At 40.3% G+C, this 16429-nt stretch overlaps 1 protein-coding gene and 1 pseudogene across 2 annotated transcripts in view; both read left to right on the top strand.

The window, feature by feature from the left end:
* Positions 1-16429, top strand: part of GRAMD1C (GRAM domain containing 1C) — a 98324-nt gene that overhangs the window by 22311 nt on the left and 59584 nt on the right. For both annotated transcript variants that reach the window (XM_040224530.1, XM_040224523.1), the window contains one exon: positions 822-904. The gene's annotated coding sequence lies outside the window, so the exon portion shown is untranslated. The remainder of the gene's footprint in view (positions 1-821; positions 905-16429) is intronic.
* On the top strand, positions 8533-10345 carry LOC120881925 (annotated as a pseudogene).

Below are 16429 nucleotides of genomic sequence, written 5' to 3'. Positions count from 1 at the left end.
TCAGAAATTTTCCCTTCACTCCTGGGATGCTGCTGCTGCTAAGTCGCTTCAGTTGTATCCGACTGTGTGCAACCACCAGGCTCCCCCGTCCCTGGGATCCTCCAGGCGAGAATACTGGAGTGGGTTGTCATTTCCTTCAATGCATGAAAGTGAAAAGTGAAAGTGAAGTCACTCAGTCGTGTCCGACTCTTCGCGACCCCGTGGACTGCAGCCTACCAGGCTCCTCCGTCCATGGGATTTTTCGGGCAAGAGTACTGGAGTGGAGTGCCATTGCCTCCTGGGATAGGTTTTCTGTTCGCCACTCTGAATCAACTTAGCCCTGCTCTGTCAGCCTCACTGCTAGTTTTCATGGCCTGTTCCACCTTTGCAGAACTACTACACTGACCTAACTTGTGGAGAAGAATGAGTAATGGGAGCAGGCCCAGGAAAGAATGCCACAGACTTCTGATGTTCATACCCAGATTCAGTAGCTTTTCCTGATGAAATACTTCTCATTTTATTGTATGCCTATGGTCAATTTCCAGTCAATTGAGATGATTGTTTTTGACAGTTTCCCCCCCCCCCCGCCAGCTATATGTTTGATTTTGCAGAATAGTTGCCAAAGTTCTCACTCCATCATCCTGGAAGCATCCTTGGCTTCCTTTTGGTGTTTTTTTTGAAATGTTGATTTTATGTGGTTTTTCATATAAAGACATACAGAATATTGCACAAAAAGGGTATGATTTTAAAGTCCATTTAAATTTTATTTTCTAAGATACTACAATTCAGCTCATTTAGTGATGATTATAATTAAACAGAAAAATAATTTTTTATTGTTGCAGATTTCAAGTTCCACCTATAAAGACAGGAATGAAGAGTAAAAGATAGTTCTCACATCTGCCTGATACAGAGAAGCTGATGGCAGGTAAAAAATAAGAAAAGTCAAGAAGGTACAAAAACTCTTTTACTACCTCATCAAAATAGAGTTGATGAGTGATAATATTAATAGAATATTTACGCCTTTATGCTCAGCAGAAACTGTTTTTCAAGATAAACAGCCTCTTATCATCTGTCATCAGATGATAAAATGAAGTTGTATAGATATGTGTGTCATTGACACTGTATCTGGATAGTACAGTTATAGGTGGTTTTAGATTTCTACTTTGTAAATGTCTGTATATTCCAAGTTTTATACAATGAACAGGTTTATTATAGCAGTGAGGAAAAATACAAAAATTGTAAATTTTTTAAAAAGCACATATATATACTGAAAAATATGGACAAAATATTAACAAAAATTACATACCTATACAAATTAACCAGAGACCCATCCAAAGGACCATCCCTCTAGATGGGTCCATCCTAAAGGAAATCAGTCCTGAAAATTTATTGCAAGGACTGATGCTGAAGCTGAAACTCCAATACTTTGGCCACCTGATATGAAGAACTGACTCCTTGGAATAGACCCTGATGCTGGGAAAAATTGAAGGCAGGAGGAGAAGGACAAGAGGATGAGACGGTTGGGTGGCATCACCAATTCTATGGACATGAGTTTGAACAAGCTTCGGGAGTTGGTGATGGACATGGAGGCCTGGTGTGCTGCAGTTCATGGGGTCACAAAGAGTCAGACATGACTGAGAGACTGAACTAACACAAATTAAAATATATAATTGGGATCATTCTGTACAAATGACTTTAACTTCTTAGATTTAACCACATATTGGATCACTGTTTTCTGAAACAGAGAACCTTTAACCTTTAATTTTATAAAACGACTCACTGACATTTCAAATCCACAGTTTCACACTTTTATAGGTTAGTTCAATTAATATTTCTTAGTACTCAGTCTGTGTCAGAGACCATGATGTTTCTGAAGAACTTGGAGTCCAGTGGAAAAACATCATATATAAACAAATCACTATGATTCAGGTTATATGAACAGTTTTAGCAAGGTGGAAATAAAAATTTAGTGTGCACCACAGTATCCTTCTAACTGATCTCTCTCCTAGTCTTACATGCCTTCATTCTATTCAGGGCTATAGATATAGTGGTTTTTCTAAGATGCACATCTGATCAGTTTAAAACCCTTTATGAATGGTATTCCAGTGACCTTAGAATAAAGTTGACTGCCTTTCTATGTGGCCTTTTGTATATATTAATTATCCTCTCATCTCTCTTTATCAAGTTCCCTTCAGTCTCCAGTCTTTTTTGAAGTCAGTTTTCTTTATATATGTCATTTCCTTTTGTTTTGGGGCTTTTTTACTTCATTTTACCTAGAATTGTTTTCCCTCTTCTATACCTGGTTGTCTTTTATTTATATATTTTAAAATATATATTAATGTATTATGTCTATTTGCATATATATTTTGTTTATATTTCTCATTTAGGCATGCCTTTACTGTAAGTTTGACTGGGCTGGTACAGCTCTAATATTCATCTACTGCTCACCAGAGTAACAGTAGTAGTAGTAGTTAAAGTGTGGAAACACTGAGCCCCCACCAAGTGACTCCTCATACCTTAGCTCTCCTGTCTTCTTTTGTAGGATTCCCAGGGCCTTTCCATAATCCAGCAATGAAAGCTTTTATATCTGATAGAGAAAGGTCCTGATCCGGCACAGTGGTTGGTGACCAGTGTTATTATTGTAACTATCACCTCTGGATAGATACCTCTAGTATGTACTCTTGTAGTGTCCTTCACAATCCTCAGAGTCTCTTGGACTGCAGGGAGATCAAACCAGTCAATCCTAAAGGAAATCAGTCCTGAATATTCACTGGAAGAACTGATGCTGAAGCTGAAACTCCAATACTTTGGCCACCTGATGCAAAGAGTTGGCTCATTTGAAAAGACCCTGATGCTGGGAAAGATCAAGGCAGGAGGAGAAGGGGACAACAGAGGATGAGATGGTTGGATGGCATCACCGACTCGATGGACATGAGTTTGAGCAAGCTCCAGGAGTTGGTGATGGACAGGGAGGCCTGGTGTGCTGCAGTCCATGGGATCACAAAGAGTCGGATACAACTGAGTGACTGAACTGAACTATTTATATTATTGGGCTTCCCAGGTGGCACAAGTGGTAAAGAACCCACCTGCTAATGCAGGAGACATAAGAGGTTAAATCCCTGGGTCGGGAAGATTCCCTGGAGGAGGGCCCGGCAACCCACTCCAGTATTCTTGCCTGGAGAATTCTATGGATAGAGGAGCCTGGTGAGCTACAGTCCTTGGGGTCATAAAGAGTCGGAAATGACTGTGATTACACTTTCACTTTTATCTATATTATTTGCTATTGTAACTCTAGTACAAAGGTCAGTATTTGACATATAATAATGGGTACCCAGTGATTGAATAGATGGTTGATGGATAGAGAAATGAGTGAGTAAATGAATTATCAGTGTCACTTAAAATCAGCAGAATAGATGAGCTCAACCATGGATAACATATAGAGTTAAGGTAACACTAACAAAAGAATCATGGCATCAGTAGAAGAAAATCCAGTAAAACTCAAATTTAGAAGGAAAGGTCAAATAATGTGTGAAGATCCAGAAGAAAGTAGTATCACAGTATTTTGGGGGTATAAAGAGTTGTTAAGAATCATAATAGTTTAACAGTGTGAAATACAGTAGAACTAAGTGAAAATAACAGTTTGTGAAGTTGATCTAAAGTAACTATATAGAGGAAATGTACAGCATTAAATGAACATTTTTAAAAATAAAAAGAAAGTAGAATCAATAACTAAGGTTATACCTAATAAATCTATAAAAGAAGAGGAAATTAAACCTAAAGCTACCAAAGGGAAAGAAATGATAAAGACTAGAGCATAAATTAAGGAAATTGGAAACAGAGGAAAAAGTAGAGAAAATCAATGAAGCCAAAGTTGGTTCTCTGAAAAAATTGATAAAATTGATAGGCCGAGAATCTGGTTAACCAAGAGAAATGATAGGTTACATGTATTACCAATATCAGCAGTGGATGAAGGTTCATCACTGCTGATCCCCTGAATATTAAAAGGATAATAAAGAAATACTGTGAACAACTCTAAGCCCATAATGCAATAATTTAGATAAAATAGACCAATTTCTTGAAAAACACAAACTACCAAACCTCATACAAGAAGAAACATATAGCTGGAATAGCTCTATAGCTAAAGAAATTGAATTTGTAGTTAAGAACCTTCCATAAAAAGAAAACTCAATGTAGACAGTGTCAGTGGTGAATTCTATCAACCATTTATGTAAGAAATAGTATCATTCCTTCCAGAAAATAAGAAGGATCACTTCCCAACTCATTTTATGAGATTAGTATTACCAAAATACCAAAACCAGACAGAAACATTCTAGGAACAGACTGATATCTGTCATGAACATAGAAATAAAGAGTTGAAACAAAATATTAGCATATGAGATTCAGCAATTTAAAAAAGAGATTATGGATTATGACCAAGTGAGGTTCATTCCAGGAATGGTTCACCATGTTAAAAAAAAAAAAGAAAAATCAATCAATGTATTTTATCATCTTAGACCTAATATGAAAAACTATATAATCATCTCAATAGATGCAGAAAAAAGTATTTGACAGAATTCAACATTCTTTCATAATAAATCTCTCAGCAAGTTAGAAATAGAACTTATTCTACTTCCTTAGAAGAAACTATGAAAAACCTCCAACTAAATGGCAACCCACTCCAGTGTTCTTGGCTGGAAAATCCCAGGGATGGGGGAGCCCGGTGGGCTACCGTCTATGGGGTCCCACAGAGTCAGACACGACTGAAGGGACTTAGCAGCAGTAGCAGCAGCAACATTGTACTTAATGATGAGAGACTGAATGCCTTCCACCTAAAATTACAAACTAGGTAAAAATGTCTTCTCTCACTATTCTTACTCAGCATTTTCAGTTCAGTTCAGTTCACTTCAGTCGCTCAGTCATGTCTGACTCTTTGCAACCCCATGAATCGCAGCACGCCAGGCCTCCCTGTCCATCACCAACTCCCGGAGTTCACTCAAACTCATGTCCATCCAGTCGGTGATGCCATCCAACCATCTAATCCTCTGTTGTCCCCTTTTCCTCCTGCCCCCAATCCCTCCCAGCATCAGGGTCTTTCCAATGAGTCAACTCTTCGCATGAGGTGGCCATAGTACTGGAGTTTCAGCTTTAGCATCAGTCCTTCCAATGAACACCCAGGACTGATCTCCTTCAGGATGGACTGGTTGAACCTCCATGCAGTCCAAGGGACTCTCAAGAGTCTTCTCCAACACCACAGTTCAAAAGCATCAATTCTTTGGTGCTCAGCTTTGTTCACGGTCCAACTCTCACATCCATACATGACCACTGGAAAAACCATAGCCTTGACTAGACGGACCTTTGTTGGCAAAGTAATGTCTCTGCTTTTTACTATGCTATCTAGGTTGGTCATAACTTTCCTTCCAAGGAGTAAGCGTCTTTTAATTTCATGGCTGCAGTGATTTTGGAGCCCAAAAAAATAAAGTCTGACACTGTTTCCACTGTTTCCCCATTGATTTTCCATGAAGTGATGGGACCAGATGCCATGATCTTTGTTTTCTGAATGTTGAGCTTTAAGCCATCTTTTTTACTCTCCACTTTCACTTTCATCAAGAGGCTTTTTAGTTCCTCTTCACTCTCTGCCATAAGGGTGGTGTACCCAAGTAAGACAGTAGGTGTTGTGAGAGGGCATCTGAGGGCAGACACACTGAAACCATAATCACGGTAAACTAGCCAATCTGATCACATGGACCACAGCCTTGTCTAACTCAATGAAACTAAGCCATGCCTTGTGGGGCCACCCAGGACAGGCGGGTCATGGTGGAGAGGTCTGACAGAATGTGGTCCACTGGAGAAGGGAATGGCAAACCACTTCAGTATTCTTGCCTTGAGAACCCCATGAACAGTATGAAAAGGCAAAATGATAGGATACTGAAAGAGGAACTCCCCAGGTCAATAGGTGCCCAATATACTACTGGAGATCAGTGGAGAAATAACTCCAGAAAGAATGAAGGGATGAAGCCAAAGCAAAAACAATACCCAGCTGTGGATGTGACTGGTGATAGAAGCAACGTCCAATGTTGTAAAGAGCAATATTGCGTAGGAACCTGGAATGTCAGGTCCATGAATCAAGGCAAATTGGAAGTGGTCAAACAGGAGATGGCAAGAGTGAACATCGACATTCTAGGAATCAGTGAACTAAAATGGACTGGAATGGGTGAATTTAACTCAGATGACCATTATATCTACTGCTGTGGGCAGGAATCCCTTAGAAGAAATGGAGTAGCCATCATGGTCAACAAAAGAGTCCGAAATGCAGTACTTGGATGCAGTCTCAAAAACGACAGAATGATCTCTGTTCGTTTCCAAGGCAAACCATTCAATATCACAGTAATCCAAGTCTATGCCCCAACAAATAATGCTGAAGAAGCTGAAGTTGAACAGTTCTGTGAAGACCTACAAGACCTTCTAGAACTAACACCCAAAAAAGATGTCCTTTTCATTATAGGGGACTGGAATGCAAAAGTAGGAAGTCAGGAAACACCTGGGGTAACAGGCAAATTTGGCCCTGGAATGCAGAATGAAGCAGGGCAAAGACTAATAGAGTTTTGCCAAGAGAATGCACTGGTCATAGGAAACACCCTCTTCCAACAACACAAGAGAAGACTCTACATATGGACATCACTAGATGGTCAACACCGAAATCAGATTGATTATATTCTTTGCAGCCAAAGATGGAGAAGCTCTATACAGTCAACAAAAACAAGACCAGGAGCTGACTGTGGCCCAGATCTCCTTATTACCAAATTCAGACTTAAATTGAAGAACGTAGGGAAAACCACTGCACCATTCAGGTATGACTCAACATTTTACTAGAAGTTTAAGTGCAGTAAGTGCAGTAAGTGCAGTAGACTTGAAATAAAAGGCATATACATTAGGAGAATAGGAAATAGAAACTAACTTTATTGCCAATAGACATGATTATTCATTTAGAAAATCTAAGATAATCTACAAAAACGTCTAGATTTAATGAATGAATTTCGTGGTGTCTCGGTGGTAAAGAGTCTGCCTGCCAGTGAAGGAGATGCAGATTTGATCCCTGGGTCGGGAAGACCCCCTGGAGAAGGAAACGGGAACCACTCCAGTGTTCTTGCCTGGGAAGTCCCATGGACAGAGGAGCCTGGCAGGCTACACTCCATAGGGTCAGAAAAGAGTTGGACATGACTTAGCGAATAAATAACAACGTTAACAGAATTGAAAATCATTTGAAGCTAAAAGAAACATTTATATACACTGCTGCTGGTGCTGCTGCTAAGTCGCTTCAGTCGTGTCCAACTCTGTGCGACCCCAGAGACGGCAGCCCACCAGGCTCCCCCGTCCCTGGGATTCTCCAGGCAAGAACACTGGAGTGGGTTGCCATTTCCTTCTCCAATGCAGGAAAGTAAAAAGTGAAAGTGAAGTCTCTCAGTCGTGTCCAACTCCTAGTGACCCCATGGACTGCAGCCTACCAGGCTCCTCCATCCATGGGATTCTCCAGGCAAGATCACTGGAGTGGGGTGCCATTATATACACTAGCAGAGAACAATTGGAATTAAAATTTTAAAAATAACATTTACATCAGAACTTCCCAATAATGAAGTTCAGTTCAGTTCAGTCGCTCAGTCGTGTCTGACTCTTTGCAACCCCATGAATCGCAGCACTCCAGGCCTCCCTGTCCATCACCATCTCCCGGAGTTCACTCAGACTCACGTCCATCGAGTCCGTGATGCCATCCAGCCATCTCATGTCGTCCCCTTCTCCTCTTGCCCCTAATCCCTCCCAGCATCAGAGTCTTTTCCAATGAGTCAACTCTTCCCATGAGGTGGCCAAAGTACTGGAGTTTCAGCTTTAGCATCATTCCTTCCAAAGAAATCCCAGGGCTGATCTCCTTCAGAATGGGTTGGTTGGATCTCCTTGCAGTCCAAGGGACTCTCAAGAGTCTTCTCCAACACCACAGTTCAAAAGCATCAATTCTTCGTATGTAGGTATAAATCTAACAAACATGTAGGCTCTGTATGCTAACAAATGTAACACATTAACAAAAGAAGTAGAAATAAATGTTTACAGATTGGAAGACTCAATCTTGTTGAAGTCTCAGTTCTCTCAAATGAAAAAATCCCAGAATACTTTTTCATAGATGAGGAAATAGACAAACTGATTTTAAAATTTGTATGGAAAAAACAAAGGATATAGAATAGCCAAAATAATTCTGAAAAAGAAGAACAAAGCTGGAAGAAATACATTACTCAATTTCAAGACTTACTATGAATCTGTAGTAATCAAGACAGTCTGAGATTTGCCAAGGATAGACATTTAGATAAATGGAACAGAAAATATCTCAGATATAAATTCATAACAAATATTGTGAACTCATTTTTGACAAAGGTGCAAATGCAGAAATAATTTAATGGAGAAAAGTTAATCTTCAACAAATGGTACTGGAACAGTTAGATGTCCATATGCAGAAAAATGAATGAAACTTGAAGGAAAACTCACACTATTTACATAAATTACCTCAAAATGGATCATAGAACTAAATATAAAACTGTAGAATTTGTAGAAGAAAACATCTGGGTTTTTCTCCTAGAGGAAATCTCTGTTTGAATTTGATGATGAATCTTTAGATGTAACACCAATAGCATGATTCATACAAGAAAGAATCAATAAGTTGTACTTTATCAAAATTAAAATCTTTTGCTATGCAAAAGATACATTTTAGAGGGTGAAAATATAAGACACAAACAGGAAGAAAATAGTTGTAAATCTCATATCTGATTAAAAAAACCAACATACACATGTATCTACAATAGAAACTATTCTTAAAAGTTAACAGTAAGAACACAAACAACCCTATTAAAAAATGGGCAGATTAGCTTTTTCACAACGGGTTTGCCGCCAGGACACAGGTGTCATGAAAACCACCACTAAACCCAAGCAAAAATGGGAGAGGAAAAGACCCACATCAACATTGTTGTCATTGGGCATGTAGACTCAGGGAAGTCTACCATGACTGGCCATCTGATCTACAAATGTAGCGGGGTTGACAAGAACCAATTGAAAAGTTTGAGAAGGAGGCTGCCGAGATGGAAAAGGGCTCCTTCAAGTATGCCTGGGTCTTGGACATACTGAAAGCTGAATGTGAGTGTGGTATCACCATTGATATCTCCCTGTGGAAATTTGAGACCAGCAAGTACTATGTTACCATCATTGATGCCCCAGGACACAGAGACTTCATCAAAACCAGGCACATCCCAGGCTGACTGTTCTGTCCTGATTGTTGCTGCTGGCGTTGGTGGATTTGAAGCTGGTATCTCCAAGAACGGGCAGACCCATGAGCATGCCCTTCTGGCTTACACTCTGGGTGTGAAACAACTAATTGTTGGAGTTAACAAAATGGATTCCACCCTACAGCCAGAAGAGATACGAGGAAATTGTTAAGGAAGTCAGCACCTACATTAAGAAAATTGGCTACAGCCCTGACACAGTAGTATTTGTGCCAATTTCTGGCTGGAATGGTGACAACATACTGGAGCCAAGTGCTAATATGCCGGAGCCAAGTGCTAACCCGCCATGGTTCAAGGGATGGAAAGTCGCTCGTAAGGACAGCAATGCCAGTGGAACCACCCTGCTTGAAGCTCTGGATTGCATCCTGCCACCAACTCACCCAACTGACAAACCCTTGCGTTTGCCCCTCCAGGATGTCTATAAAATTGGTGGTATCAGTACTGTCCCTGTGGGTCGGGTGGAGACTGGTGTTCTCAAACCTGGCATGGTGGCCCCCTTTGCTCCAGTCAGCGTAACAACTGAAGTGAAGTCTGCAGAAATGCACCATGAAGCACTGAGTGAAGCCCTTCCTGGGGACAGTGTGGGCTCCAATGTCAAGAACGTGTCTGTCAAAGATGTTTGTCATGGCAGTGTGGCTGGTGACAGCAAAAGTGCCCCACCGATGGAAGCGGCTGGCTTCACAGCTCAGCTGATTATTTGGAACCATCCAGGCCAAGCCAGTGCTGGATATGCACCTGTGCTGGACTGTCACACAGCTCACGTTCCTTGCAAGTTTGCTGACCTGAAGGAGAAGATTGATCATCTTTCTGGGAAAAAGCTGGAAGATGGCCCTAAATTCTTGAAATGTGGTGATGCTGCCATCGTTGATACGGTTCCTGGCTAGCCCGTGTGTGTCGAGAGCTTCTCTGACTATCCTCCCCAGGGCCGTTTTGCTGTGCGTGACATGAGACAGACAGTTGCTGTGGGTGTCATCAGAGCAGTGGACAAGAAGGCAGCTGGAGCTGGCAAGGTCATCAAGTCTGCCCAGAAAGCTCAGAAGGCTACATGAATGTTACCCCTCATACCTGCCACCCCAGGATTAATCAGCGTTGGAAGAATGGTCTCAGAACTGTTTATCTCAATTGCCCATTTAAGTTTAGTAGTAAAAGACTGGTTAATGACACAACTGCATTGTAAAACCTTCAGAAGGAAAGGAGAATGTTTTTGTGGTCCATATGTTTTGTGTGTGGCAGTTTAAGTTATTTGTTTGTAAAATCAGTACTTTTTAATGAAAACAACTTGACCAAAAATCTGTCACAGAATTTGAGACCCATCAAAAAAAGTTTAATGAGAGAAAAAAAAAAAAAAACGGGCAGATGCTTTACCAAAGGAGATATATGGCAAAATAAGCATATGAAAAATTGCACACTATCATAGAAAAGTACAGATTAAAAGCACAATTAAATAAATGACACATCTAATAGAATTGCTAAAATTAAGCACTAAAACAGTGGACAACAGCAAATGATGATGAGGCTGCAAAGATACAAGACTCCACTGTGTTGGGAGATGTGGGTGAGTGTGGCTGACCTCTACCAGAGAGCTCACCAGGCAGTTACCTGATATTGGTCCCTGGTCTAGCCGTCACTCTTTGTGATTCTCAGTGTGGAGTCTCTCTGGAGTGGCATAGCTTCAACCTTCTCTTGTGTATTTTTTGAGCTGAGAATTTCTCCACACTGTGGCTTATCCATTAGTGTCCACTTTCTGTCTCTTAAAATTTAATCAAAACTTCTAGTCAACCAATGTAACCATTCTGTCTACCCCTCAGCCCTGCAAAAGGAACAGAACTAGACACTCATGTCAACTTAGACCAGAAGTTCCATGGACTAGATTTGTTCTATGCACCATTCACACTTCTAAATATGATTGTTGCTTTGAATGTATTCTCTTGGGAGAACGTATACTTTTTATAGTGACGCCATTGCTCAAAACATTTTTTTAATGTCTCTGATTAAATGAGTGAACAAGGTAGATTTTTTACCCTAGAAAATGTTGCACTGGAGAAATATAATTAAAAACAAAATATCCTACCCACCCAGAAAACCTCTGCAAAAGTAAAAGAGAAAGAAAACACTTGGTTCTATTATTGAATAAGCATTAAATTAGAGTGTGATGGACATCACAAGCAATCTGCAAAAGAGATTGTGAAGGCAGAAAGAAATCTCTTTTTATGTAGTCAGGCAGATACAGCCATTACACATATTCTAAAGATAAGTAATAACTAGCCCTCAAGTTAGAGGACTTGACAGCATTGTATGTCATATCAGTTTATCCTAAATTCATCTGGTAATTGGGGCAGCTGGGTTAGCTAATTGGCTTTATCCAAAGGAAAAATAAACTCACTTCTTAAAGACAGGAGTTAGTTTGCAACTTGAATCAAGACACCTATGGAAATTACACACTCAGAGAAACTAGGAGATGGGGTCTTATCATCCCTGTTGTTTGAAAGAGGTGGCTCCCAGGTCGTGGAGGAAACATCAGGGTTATAAAACTAGCAAGAGGCTTATTTTGCTTTTAAAAAGATTAACATCTCACAGGTGCAGATAAAGAATTTACAAGCTTTCTAAGAAAAATGCTCTAAAGAGAGGAGGGTTATCTCTCCGTTTATTTTTCCACCAGAGAAAATTAATTTTTTCTTTTTCAGTTTGCATCTGCCCTTACAGTTTGCTCAGGTAAAAAGCAAAGGAACAACAACAACAAAAAAAAAAACCACAGCACTGTAAAGTATAAAAAAATGTGAATGGTTATCTTTTGTAGTTTATGTACAAAATTATCATACAAAGCAATCCTAAATTATCATAGAAAGCAATCCTAAAAATGTTGTTCCAAAGAGTCTTACTTAAGCAATATCAACTTTCTTGGGCTCCCAAAGATGATTGTGAGGTAGGAGATAGATGGGCTTCAGGTTGGAAATTTACAATCAGCCACCCTTCTGCTTTCATTTCTTGAGATAAGAGACAGGTGGGCTTCAGTTGAGAAATTTACAACTAATAAAACAGAGTAAATAGCCAGTCTTTGTCTCTTAACTCAAGGGAGTAATCATGGCAAGGACAAAGAAAGAACAAAACCCTGTCTGATAAGGAATACACTACACATGAGCAGAAAGTCTCTTTGGAGTAAAAAGTCAGAGGTTAACTCCAGGCCATAATGAGTCATGCTCCTGTGCGTGTACACCCCAGGGAGGGTCCTGAGACAAGTTAACCAGGTGGGACAAAGCAAGGTGATTGGCCTGAGAAGACCCGGAAGACTGCCCCTTTATAAAGGATTTAAACTTAAGCAAAAGGCGGGACTTTCTCTCTGCGCCAGCCCACGCACCTTTCCACATATACTTTTCAATAAACTTTACTCTTTTCCGCCTCCTTGCCTGAATTTTTTCAATAAACTTTTTGCTTTACTCTTCTCCGCCTCCTTGCCTGAATTCATTCTTGACTAGGCAGGCAAGACTGGGGACCTTAGCCCTGACTGCTGGCTCCTGTGGCCCAGTGGTTAGGACTCCTGGTCTTGGAAACTAGGAACCTGCTTCCAGCTACCTTTCGCTGCTGCTTGCTGCAAGCTGCCACTTACTGCAAGCTGCCACTTACTGCTACTCGTGTCTGAAATCAATTGCTGCTAGAAAAGAATACTTTGGGATGTGTGTTTCCTGCCATTATTGCATAAAAAACACATTCTCTTAATTCATCATCTCCCTTACAGAGCTATGCCTAAATTCTTCTGTAAAATTAAATAGTACATAAATAGTACATCTTGTTCGTTTGAAAATGAGTGTGCGACTTATTGTGCAAGCTTACTCTGGGAGTATATAGTGCTGATTCACTCCATCTGTATTGCTGTTAACACTTTTCACATATTTCAACTGTATCCTTTGTTATATTTTAGTTATTAAAGTAAATCTTTAGGCGTTGGAGCCATTCACTTAGCTGAAATTGATCACGTAAAAACTAGTAAGTTGATGTTAATGCATGCATCAAAGTGACCTGTGCTGCTTGGTTAATTTACTTAACTTTATTTACAGTAACCAATTATAAAGTTATAAAAGGGACTTCCCTAATGGCTCAGGGATAAAAGAATCCATCTGCAATGCAGGAGAGGCAGGAGATGCAGGTTAAATTCCTGTGTCAGGAAGGTTCTCTCAAGGAGGAAATGGCAGCCCACTGTAGTATTATTACCTGGAAAATCCCATGGACAGAGGAGCCTGGCAGGCTACAGTCCTTGGAATCACACAGAGTTGGACACAACTGAGTGCACACACACACACGCACGCACACACACACACACACACACACACACACGAGTTATGAATACATAAAACAATTTTTGACAAACATAATTCAATTGTAGATGAATCAGACTGTTAATATGACTCAAGTCAGGTAGAAGATTGCCTTCTGAAGTGCCGATTAGTATTGTGGTACAGGTTTGGTAGTCAGTAGGGAAACTGGGAGGAAAAAAGGTAAAATCCCTTTGCTTTTAAAAAATTTTTTGTCCATATCTTGTCTGGGACTTATTGCTAGGAAGCCATCTTATAAAAAAACAACTTTAGTGAGGTAGGAGTTTATTACAATAAAACATACCTGTTTTAGATTGTTTTTAAAAACCACTGAAAAAAACCTGTCAATCTATATCAAATAGTCTTCAGTTAAAATGTTAGCATATCTTTGAATAGAGTTAATGTAAAATAGAGCTGCTGCTGCTGCTAAGTCACTTCAGTCGTGTCCGAATATGTGTGACCCCATAGATGGCAGCCCACCAGGCTCCCCCATCCCTGGGATTCTCCAGGCAAGAACACTGAGTGGGTTGCCATTTCCTTCTCCAATGCATGAAAGTGAAAAGTGAAAGGGAAATCGCTCAGTCGTGTCCGAGTCTTCATGACCCCATAGACTGCAGCCTACCAGGCTCCTCCGTCCATGGGGTTTTCCAGGCAAGAGGACTGGAGTGGGGCGCCATTGCCTTCTCCAGTAAAATAGAGCAGCGGTTCTCAAATTGTGGTCCACGACTAGCAACATTGACATCAGCTGGGACCTTGCTAGATGTGCAGACTCTTCCCCAAGCCCAGACGTAGTTAATCGAAAACTTGGGGAGGGGCCTGGCAATTTATTGTGATCAATCTACCAGGTATGTCTTTTTTTTTTAATTAAAAAAATTTTTTTGAACTTTTTGTTTTATATTGGAGAGAATTCAACTGCAGTTCAGGAGACACGGGCTCAATCCCTGGGTCGGGAAGATCCTCTGGAGGAGGACATGGCAACCCCTCCAGTATTCTTGCCTAAGAAATCCCATGGACAGAGGAGCCTGGCAGGCTGCAGTCCATGGAGTCGCAAGAGTTGGATACAACTTAGCGACTAAACAACAGCCAATTAACAATGTTGTGATAGCTTTAGGTGGACAGCAAAGGGACTCATCCATACATATACATGTATCCGTTCCCCCAACAAACTCCCTTTCCACAGACTGTCACTTTATATTGAGCAGAGTTTCCTGTGCTATACAGTAGGACTTTGTTCTACCACATATTTCTGATCTGATATTTGAGAAGAACTGAATTAATAAAATGTTTCAGTGGTTTAGATAAGAGTTTCAGAATACCTCAAGATGACCTTTAGCCCCATCCCTGTTTTAGAGATGCATACTAGTCAATGAGTAACTTAATCTGCTTAATTATTTACTAGGATTTTTTCTTTTTTGGTTTGGTGGTGTCTCAGTTCTGTTTTGCTGAAGGAAGCACTGTGAAAGACTTGAGTTCCTTTGTTAAATTTTTAGTATTTGCTTAGAAATTTAACATAAGCAAATTTAAATATCTTAGGGTTCATAACCTCAATAACTTTTTCCTAAAATTACTAGTCACTTAATATCATTTAAAAATATATCAATTAAGCTAAATCTCCTCATAGCAGCTCTTTATATCTTATTAATAATTTAGTAATGCTGTTTACATTAGCCACAGAGCCATGTCTTGATCTTAGAGGTGTGGTGTTAACTTACTGGTAGGGAGTAAGGCATTTATCAGAGCCCTCTTGATTTTGCTGGATTTTAGTGCTGAGTTAGAAAGGACCAAATTTGAAGCTAAACTTAAAATGTATAAAATTTATAGAGTCATCCCTCCCTCACCCTCATCCAACATCCAGTTAGTTACCAATTCCCTGTCCATGTGTGTGTGCAAAGTCGCTTCAGTCGTGTCTGACTCTTGGGTGACCCTATAGACTGCAGCCTGCCAGGCTCCTCTGTCCGTGGGATCCTCCAGGCACGACTACAGGAATGGGTTATCATGCATTCCTCCAGGAGATCTTCCTGACCCAGGGACTGAACCCGTGTTTCTTGTGCCTCCTGCACTGGCAAGTGGGTTCTTTACCGCTAGTGCCATCTGGGAAGCCCCAGTCAGTACTTCCCCTTAAATATCTCTGAATCTAACTAATTCTTTCTCCAGTACTGCCATCTTTTGGTGTGAGCCAGCATGTTTCCCCCTGGATTTCCTAATGATTTATCTAAATCCATTCTCACAGTGTGAATTATTTGGTGTTTAATAACATACATCTGATTATGTTCCTTCCACTTGGTACTCACTGATGGCTTTTCATAAAGTCCACGGTCTGCCAAGGCCTGTGAGATCTTACATGATCCAGCTTCTCCAGCTTCTCTAGCAAGAGATCTGTCTTTGTAAAGTTGCTTAAAGGTATTGTTTCTTTCTACCACAGGGCCTTTGCACATCCTGTTCCTTCATGGTCCAGCTGACCCTTTATTGATCTTTAGATTTCAGTTTAAAAGTCACTTTTTCTAGAGAACTTTTATATATATATATATACATATATATATATATTCTCTCTGCCCCATATCCCATACCTGTATGCTCCTTGTTGTACGCTCTCAGCTTTCTCCACACTTTGGTCATTAGGTTTATTTTTCTATTTGTTTATTGTATACCTTCTCCACTAGACAGCATTCCATAAGGGCAAGTTTTATTTCTGGTAACCCTAGTGACTAGCAAAAAATATCTGGTGTGTGGTGCTCAAAGTATAGGAAGAAGGGATGAATGAGTGAACTAATGAGCAAAGTGATGGCTTTCCATGGTAAAGTAGTATGAGATTTGTGAAGCTGGCAC

Source organism: Oryx dammah, unplaced genomic scaffold, assembly GCF_014754425.2.
Source record: "Oryx dammah isolate SB20612 unplaced genomic scaffold, SCBI_Odam_1.1 HiC_scaffold_2, whole genome shotgun sequence".
In the NCBI taxonomy this organism is placed as follows: Eukaryota; Metazoa; Chordata; class Mammalia; order Artiodactyla; family Bovidae; genus Oryx; species Oryx dammah.
This window is presented reverse-complemented; position numbering and strand designations above follow the sequence as displayed.